The 9,315-nt window shown below is 46.9% G+C and overlaps 1 protein-coding gene across 1 annotated transcript in view; it reads left to right on the top strand.

Moving 5' to 3' along the window:
• The window catches only part of GRID1 (glutamate ionotropic receptor delta type subunit 1), a 1,411,601-nt gene that overhangs the window by 63,540 nt on the left and 1,338,746 nt on the right, over positions 1 to 9,315 (top strand). The window lies entirely within an intron of this gene.

The following is a 9,315-nucleotide window of genomic DNA, read 5'->3' as shown; positions in this document are numbered from 1 at the left end:
CCAGGTCTCCTTCATGGATGGCAAGAATTCTACCACTGAACCACCACTGCCTTTTTTTTTCAAAGTGTTGATCATCTCAAATGCTGGTAGATGATTCTGGGTTGTAGACTTATTTTTTGTGGTTGAAATATACTGTTGGTTTGTCTGAGGCTGGGGAAGGTACTTGGGCTGCCATGTGTATGGTACCATGTGCAAGTATTTTGGATGTAGGGGATCCACTTCCTTTCTGGGAGTTGGTACCACTTGTGAGGCTGATAGCCCCTATGAATCAAGTGCCCTGTCACCTTGCTTCTGTCCATGGGCAGTCACATTTGCAGTTCCCTGCATGTGGTAGTGGGGAAGAGGCTGAATTGCTGGTTACCTCTTGCAAGGCCCACCATCAGTCACCCAATTGTTTGATCTGGGACTTCCTCCTTGTGCCCATTTTCTTCCCAGCAACCTTCTCCTGGGAGTGCTTTGGTCACCGGTGCTAGTTTTTCATTCTGGACCAGTCGGTTTTCTGTCTCTCAGGGAATCCTCATGATTTTGCCACATTTGTGTTCCAGCATTGTTATGAGTTTGGAGAATTTATCTATCTTTTATGTTATTTGTAGCATTTTGTATTGGGAAGGAGAGGCAGAGCATGTCCTTAGGCTGCCATTTTAATCCAATCTTTGTTTTTTGAAGACTATCTTGTTCCAGAAGGTACACCATGTGGCACATCATTCCATATAATTGCCATTATATGGTAATCATTTCCTGGGTCATTAAAATTTCTTTGTAATCACTCTTTTAATGACTACTTAATATTTCTTCAATGGTTACACCTTAATTGACTTAATTTTGTATTTCCTTTTCTTCTCAAAATTTTACTATAATATAAAATGCTGTGATGAACATCTTGTGCCTGAAACTGTCTACGTTGGGGATTATTTTTGTAAGGTAGAGTCCTAAGGGGGTTAATGTGTATTTTGTCCCCTTCCCACAGACTTTCCTCCTTAACATCCCCCCTCCTTCACTCCTCTCCATGTGTGGGAATGAACAGTGATTTCCTTGGGTGTCTTTCCTCACTTGTGTGCAGAAGTGCTCTTTCAGGAGCCTCTGTCACCCTCCTCCACTGAGTGATTCATCTTGGAGCCTGAGCCTAATGAAATGGAATTCCATTCCCAGCAGGGCTGGTCTGATAGTGTGTGTTGGTCAACTTGCTTTACAGCAATCTATAAATCGAGTTTTCACATTCTGCCTGCTGTACTTCTCCCACCTCCACCAGGGGGACAGCCATGTCAGGCTGTTGGCCCCAGCAGGAAGGGAAGCCCAGGACACTCTGTTACTACAAGTGGCTTGGGTGGTGACATGAAGGGGATGCATTTTAAACATGGAATTGCTTTTTGATTCATGGTTATTGCTCCTGCTGGCAGTGGCCAGCTGCTTGTCATTGGAGTTTATGCTTTCAGATCTGGTCCTGGGAGGGAATTTGATAGAATAGAAGGGGTTGAAGGAGAGGAAGAGGTAACACCTGTAAAATCCTGGGCACCAGACCTCCTTAAAGCCATGCCTTTACCACTCTCACAGGGAGCTTTGGTGGCATAGTGCCTATGGCATTTAACTGCTAACCAGAAGGTTGGCAAGTCAAACCCACCAGCCACTCTGTGGAAGGAAGACTGGGCAATCTACTTCCATAAAGATTTACCTCCTCGGAAACCCAAAGCGGGTCACTATGAGTTGGAATTGACTTGATGGCAGTGAGTTTGGACTCTCATAGTCCTCATCAGATAATCTGACATACTAGATTATCTCATGGAACCTTCTGAGAGAGCCATTAATGTGCCCATTTTGTAGATGAGGATGTGGAGGCCAGGTAAGGTTCCAAAGACAGAGCTCCAGTTTTTTTCTTAGGTGTAGCTTGGGTGCTTTAGTCATAAAAGTAGGGAAGAAGTGAGAGAAGTAGACTCATCTTTTCCTCTGGAGGGCCCTTGGTTCCACAGGTTCTGAAGGTAGGCAGAAGAAGCTGAGGAGGGTGGGGCATCCCACTTAATGCTTCCCTGTGCTCCCAATCTTCACCTCCTTGGGTCTGGCTTGGAGAAGGCCTGGGAGGACAGCTAAGCTTGGCAAATCATGGAACCCACCCCTCCTCCTGCCCAGTGTGAGAGCTGCATAGGAGAATATACTGGGCTGGACCAGCCAGGTGTGGATGGCAGAGCCTTTGGAGGGTCCTAGAAAAACATACTGGAGACCCAGATTGGATTCCTGGCTCTGTGAGTCCTCTGTGAGTGGCCTGGGATCAACACTTAACCTCAGCCCCTGTATCACTCAACAGGTTGTGGTAAGGTTTGGTGAGGCAGGTATGTCAGCTTGGTTTTCTTCTTCTATTCTCAACAGCAAGCAGAGTGAACCTTCTGAAGCACAAATTCACATCCTTCTTTTGCACTTAACCTGCTATGGCTTCTCATTTCCCTTGGAGTCATGTCCTATAATGCCCAACATAAGCCAGTCCTTGCTACCATCTCTACCCAGACCTCCTAATACTCTACTCATTCAGGCCATCCTAAGCTCAGGCTTACTGTTGCACTATGATTGGAGGCAGTTGTGAGAGGCTCTTGAATCCACCATGGCCTTTGTACCTACTCTGGGTCCCAGGGGACTGGTCAAGCTCTAAAATGGCAGCCCCATATATGAGTTTTGCATGGAGGGTTGGGGCAACTGGCACTCCTGTGAGAAGAACTGGTAGAGGGGACTGCTGACCAGAGAGCCAAAGCTGGCTTCGTAAGGGGTGCTGCTTTTAGAGTGCTCCCTTCTCAGGGGGTTTCTCTTGGTGAGGAGCAGGAACATGACTGACTGACTGGCCTTCTGCTTCCAAGGTTATCTATCATGAATTCTTAGTAGAGGGGAAGGTCTCAAGAACACCTGGAACTTCCTTGCTCCTGTCTCTATTTCTTCCTAGGCTGGATCTTCTGGGAACAGAGGATCCTATTTTGAGGGCTTGGGGGAGCAGATGGCTGATGGACACAGGAGCTCAAGGGATGGGGAGGGGAATCTCCCCTGATCTCAGGGATCACAGCCACTTCCAGGACATCATCCTCATGTGGAGCTTCTGGCATCATGGCTGGGGCCAACCTTGAGAACTGTCACATCCAGGCTCATGTAAAGCAGATTTTATGGTGGGTTTCAGGCTATGGGGGTCAACCTAATCAGTTCCAGCTCTTATCTCCTGTGGAAGTAGCCAGCTGGCCTCCTGGCTGCAGATTCAAGGGCCAGGGATGTATAGCCTCAGGACTGAAGAGTAGGAAGCTCTTTGCTTGGGAGGAAGGAGATAGGGAGCTGAACTCACTGTCCTTAGCAAAAAAAGATAAAGCAGGAGAAACAGAAAAGTAATTTTAGTGCATTAGGCTAGAGATGGGAGAGTGTTTATGGATCATTTGGTTTACAGATGGTGATAGGTTAGTGGTTAGATTATCAGAAAACCAGTCAATTTGAAAGGAGGAAATTAATTTGTGAGATTGTAAAGGGGAAAATTGTTTGCAAGAAAATGGGTTTTGTTGTAATAGCATTGGGTTTAGCAGGAACAAGAAGCAGCTGGTTGGCCCAGCTGTCCATCGGGGATCCATCCACCAGGAGCACAGGGCTATGGGTGCTGTGAGTGAGTGGGAGGCCTCAGCTGGGAATGCAGTCTAGCTTCCAATTGACTCTCCAGCCAGGGAGAAGGAGGTTCCTGTCCTACAAATTTCCAGGGCTTCAAGGATGAGGATTTCTAGCCTGGACCTGGTATTTGAGACTCAGGGGTTGAGGAAGGACTTGACACTGGAGGATAAGTCCTAGGATGCTACCTGATCCTGGAACCTCAGTGTGTGCTGGGATCACAATGCCCAGAGCAGAAGGGGAATTTTCCTGCTTCTGGAGACCCATGAGGCAGAGGCTCCCACGTGATTATTTCTGCCTCTGGACCACACTTTGAGAACTAGGGGAAAGGGGACCTGAGTAGGGTAGCCATGGTCCTGGAGAATCCCCTATTCATTGCATGACATTTTATTTGCCCCCAAGAGATGGCATGGGTGGACCAGAGGGATGGCTCCAACTCCAGTCCACTGCATACTGGTTGAGTGACTTAGGCAAATTACTGATCCTCTTGGAACCTCTATCCTCATCTGTCAATATCTCAGGGTTGTTGGGGGATTACATGAGGCAATGGGTGTTAGAAGCATTTGGCATGGTGCCTGGCACATGGTTCCTGCTCAGTGATGCTCGCTGTTAGTATTACTATTATTATTAATGGCTAGGGAGTTCAACAGATCCTGCCAAGTCATTGGTTCTAGTACCACCCCCTGCCCTAGCCTCCCCTCAGTACTGGTCTCTCACAGGTCATGCACAGTGTATGTATCCCGCCCCCCCCTCCCAGGCTCTGCCCACCCTCTAGGTCTCTCCCTGAGCCCTGGATCCTGTGCTGTATGTACTGAAGGCTGGGCCCTTCTACCATGTGCCCGTATGTTCTACCCTGTGATTCCACTGCTGCAGCCCTCAGTCTGGTGGGAGAGTCCTAACTAGGAGTCCTCACCTGGGCTGCATCCTGCAGGGCCCCTTGGGGAACCCCAAATGGTGTTACTGGGACACATTCACCTGCAAGGGTCACTGTTATCACTGTAGTTGATGTGAATGAGATCCCCTGGGTTTGTGCAGGTGTCAGTCCTGACAAAGGGCACACTCTCCCTAGGCACCTTGTGTAACTGGTAATGACCTCCAGGTGAAGAAACAGCTCTCAAGTAGCAGGGCTTGTAGGTGGTAGAGCTTCCCTACTCATGGCAGAGCTTAAGGCATGCCATTCCCTGGGGTCTGTGGAGAGGCAGGGGCCAAGCCTCCATGTCCATGGCTAGAGGCCAGTTGAGCCAAATCCCTTTTGGAGCAGCAGCCTACAAAGAAACAAAAGCAATCTCTCCTCTTTTGCTAGCTAATGAAGCTTGCTCTTTGAGGGGTGACAAGTGAGTGCTCTTGTCATTTACTCTTGCCAAGAAAGGGACCGAGTGTGTCAGGTGGGGCAGAGGACCCCAAAGTGCTTTTCCTATCCTTCTTTCTCAGCACTGCCATTGGAAAGCCATTTCCTCAGTTTGGGGTTTTTCTGGTTTGAAAGTGAAATGACGCTGCTGTCATCTGTACTTGCAGGAGCTAAGTCACCAGGAAACACTGGGAGATGGCTTTGTTTTGTTTTCACCCACGTTTAACTTCACAGTAGCCATGATGGGATGAACTTTACAAAAATGCTCCGGTCAGCAGAAAGCCTGAGTGGTGGCTCTTGGCCAGGAGGCACTTTGTACAAATTGCAAGTTCCAGGAAATGGGAAGCCAGCGCCAAGGGAGAAGGTGGACTCCCCACTTCTGTTGACAATGGGTGGGCACCCTGAACTAACTCCTTAGGGCAACTCTTGCAGTTACAGACCCAGAACCACCTAATTAAAACCACTCATGACATCATTGATGGATTTCACTGGTGACATTATTGCTTTTGGTTTTTACTTCACTCCTGAACCCTGAGTTCAGTTAGGAGGGCTGAGGGGCAAGGAGAGAGCAGGACCATGGTGCATGTGTGTGCTTGTGTGCCCTGGTAACACTATGTTCTCAGGAGCTGGGGAGCCGTGAGCACATAGCTAGATGTGGGGTCAGACAGGTATGGTTTAGGTATTTGGCTTGTCTGGGGAGAGTTGTGTAGCACCAGTAACACCCTTGGGATTCAATGGAGGAAGCTTTGTTGTAAGGTCACACTCCATATTGGGAGGGAGCTGTTATAGGAGCTAGCATGTGGATGACACCCATTGACTGAGATGGGGTCTCACTGCCTTACCAGATCAGTGGTAGAAGTGGTTTTCAGAGGCACAGGTAGGATTCTGACAAAACAGGCAGGAAAATTCAGGTTGATTGGATCTAACTTTTATTAGGGAGCTTACCTACAGAGACCAATACCAATAGTCTCGTGAAGGACAGTGAAGTGTCAAGTGTTACCTGGATAGAGGTCCATGTAGGGCTTTGTAGGGTGTGGGTTTATATACCTAATGCTTACCTGCAAGAATAAGTACAAGAGGACCAGGAAAAACATGTCTAATCTATGATGGATGGATTGTTTTGTCTGATTAGTAGTTTCCACTTGATGTTACCATGAAGTCAGGTGTTTGGATTGTTTTTATCCTGATCCAGGTAAACGTCCAGTTAGGTACTCTCTCCCAGAGTCCTTTGGGGGAAGGATCCATCTTGTATTGTTCATGGCCATCACAGTCTCCCAGTGCCCAGGATTTTTTCCCACTGAGTGCTGGAAGCTGCTTGATGTAGTGACATCTGACAATCGGAGTTTTCATTTACTGGCTGTATGATTTCAAGGACATTTCTTGATCTCCCTGAGTCCTAGTTTCCTCATCAGTAAAAAGTGAATAATATCTGCTAAATAGGATCTGGTTGGGGGGGCTGTCAAACAGATATTAGCATATCATGTCTTAGCATCATGCTTACCACAGAGGAGGTATTCAGAAAACAGTAGTCTGTTGCTCCTTCCTCTTCCTCCTCCTTCACTGCCCACTCTTTCCCCTCTTCCTTACCTCCTCTATACTCTCCTCCTCCTCTATCTTGACCTATGAGATGCATTCAGGATGGATTGGCTGGAAATCTATCATGCTCACATTCCTGTAACCTCTGCTGTCTGGGTCGGAGAGATATGAATGCAGAGATAACAGGCTATTACTGAGCAGACGGGTGCATGTTGTTAGCAAAAGTAGCCGAGTTGTAAATTTCTCTGACTTTGCCTTTTTGGAAGGTCCAAAAATAAGTGTTGGGACATTCCAGGCTCCAGCAGACTGGGGTACACGTGGAGTTTCTGGCTGACATGGCAGAAGGGCAGCAGGTGTGTCTGGCTGGGTCTCAGTCTGATTAGCTGCCTCTTCTGGCATTTCTGGCATGGAATTTCCATCCTCTTTGTACAAACCAGACGTAGGCAGTTGGAGGCTTGGAGGCTGAACCCATATGTACCCCTCCCCCCAGCACTCAGACACCTGGGTCCCCAGCAGTGGCAATGGTGGGCTGATGCATCAAATGGTGGGAAAGGAGGGTATGAAGCCTGTGTTTCAATTGCTCTGGGTCAAGGGCACAGCCAGCAGGAGCATGGGGTAGGGATGGGGACACCGCCCTGGTCACTGGGCTCTGGGTCATGTGACAATAGAAGTAATTTCATGCAGTGCAGGTGGTGGAGTTGAGGCTTCTGACTGTGACCGATGGCCTCAAGCCAGTCAGTCTGGAGTAGGAGGTGGTGCTGAGTTGAAGAAGTCTGGGTGTGACGTCTGAGAAGGTGCATAGAGTGGGTAGAGCAGGAAGCAGTTCTGTCTTTGATGCCTAAGGACTGTAGACATGGAGGGGAGTAAAGCAGATGCAGAACTTCTATACTAAATTCATTGGTAGGCTCTGCTGAGGGCTATGTGGCTGGAGAGACTTCAGTGCAACCACAGTGCAACCTTCAGTGTGGAATGTGTTGATTCCACAAATGTATTTCAGAAGGAGGAATATGGACCCAGTCACACCTGTTTGACAACATTTGGGTGGATTTCATCTTCTTCAATGCCAGTAAACATTGAGGGAAACGGCTATACCACTAGCAAATCAAGCCCCTCTTCAGATCTCCAGAAGAACAAATGCTGCCATCTGCAGTCCAGGGTTCCTTCTGTGTAGAGATGCTGCCAGAAAGAACAGATGAGGCAGTGTGGACACCTCTATTCCATTATGCTTGTTGAAACCATGCCTGTGGTTTCAACAAGGTAAGGTATTATGCCTGGCAGACTGAGCACCCAGACTCAGTGGATCCTTTTATTTATCACCCAGGCCCTTACTCTCTGCCTTCTTTCTTTGCCCACTACTCACCCCCTCCAAATCTATTTCAGTCCCTCCCCAAGGTATTTTTTTTTCTTTTTAATTTTTTTTTTTTTGTGATTTGGGTAAAAGTTTACAAAGCAAATTCATTTTCCATACATCAATTCATACGTATTTTGTTTTATAACATTGATTGCAATCCCCACAATGTAACAGTCCTCTTCCCACTTCCTTTTGTTACCTTTTCCCTGTGTCCTTCTTCCCTATGCATTCCTACCCTCTCAGCTGTCTCCCTGTGCAAGTAATGCCCTTCTGGTCTCCCATGGTTTGTTTTCATGAGTGTCCCTGCCTGGTATAAGTTTCACCCTATTTGCCTGTCTATTGTTTGGTTGGAAGCCACAAGAGTGAGTTCAATTCCAGTCCCAAAGGGTGACTAAGAGCCATGGTCTTGGAGGTTTTGCCAGTCTCTACTAGACCAGTAAGGCTGGTCATTTTTATGATTTAGACACATGGTATTTCTTACAAGATCAAATGTTGCTTGGTTACTTTGTTTACTTTGATTTTGTTAATGATCATGTAATTAGCATGCAGTTGTTGTTGTTAGTTGCCATGGAATCAGCTCCAACTCTTGGTGACCCCATGTACAACAGAACAAAATGCTGCCTGGTCCTGCATCATTTTCATAATTGTGTCCACTGTGCCTTCGAGTGCCTTCCAACCTAGATGGTTCATCTTCCAGAATTATATTGGACAATAGTCTGTTGTTATCCACAGTTTTCATTGGCTGATTTATGGAAGTAGATCACCAGGCTTTCCTACTCTGCCTTAGTCTGGAAGCTCAATTGAAACTTACCCACCATTGGCGAACCTACTGGTATTTGAAATGCCAGTGGTATAGCTTCTAGAACATAGTAACATACAAGCCACCACTGTATGACAGACTGACAAGCAAGTGGTGGATAAAGAGGGGTCCTTAATGGATAATTGTGAATGGTGCCTGTGAGCTCTAGTCTCAGCTGTACCCTACTTTTCACTTTGTCACACACCAACTGTGTTTAGGGCTTACCTCACTCTGGTGTTATCAAGAAAATTAATATTCTGCAGCTTCTTACCTCTTATGTCACCTACAACTTTATAAATATTAATTACTAAGACAAATTCTCCTAAATTCACTATTTTACTGTATCCTGTCAAGGATTTAACTTTACTTGGATACACAATCAGCGCCCATGGCAGCAGCAGTCAAGAAATAAAAGGATGTATTGCATTGGGCAAATCTGCCGCAGGAGACCTCTTCAAAATGTTAGAGAGCAAAGATGTCAGTTTGAAAACTAAAGTGTGGTCAGTAAAGGCAAGATGGTGGACTAGGCAGAAAGACTGCACAGACCCTCTTCAAGAAAGAAAAGGGAAACCCATTAACACAGACACAGAAGATAATCCTGGACCCCTGAGCCTTGAAGGGAAGGATATAGAAGTGGACTAAACCCCAACTAGCAGAAGAATTTGC

Source organism: Orycteropus afer, unplaced genomic scaffold (assembly GCF_000298275.1).
Source record: "Orycteropus afer afer isolate SDZICR_OR568_19922 unplaced genomic scaffold, OryAfe1.0 scaffold00080, whole genome shotgun sequence".
Taxonomy (NCBI): domain Eukaryota; kingdom Metazoa; phylum Chordata; class Mammalia; order Tubulidentata; family Orycteropodidae; genus Orycteropus; species Orycteropus afer.
Note: the sequence above shows the minus strand (reverse complement) of the source record. Positions and strands in the feature narration are given on the sequence as shown.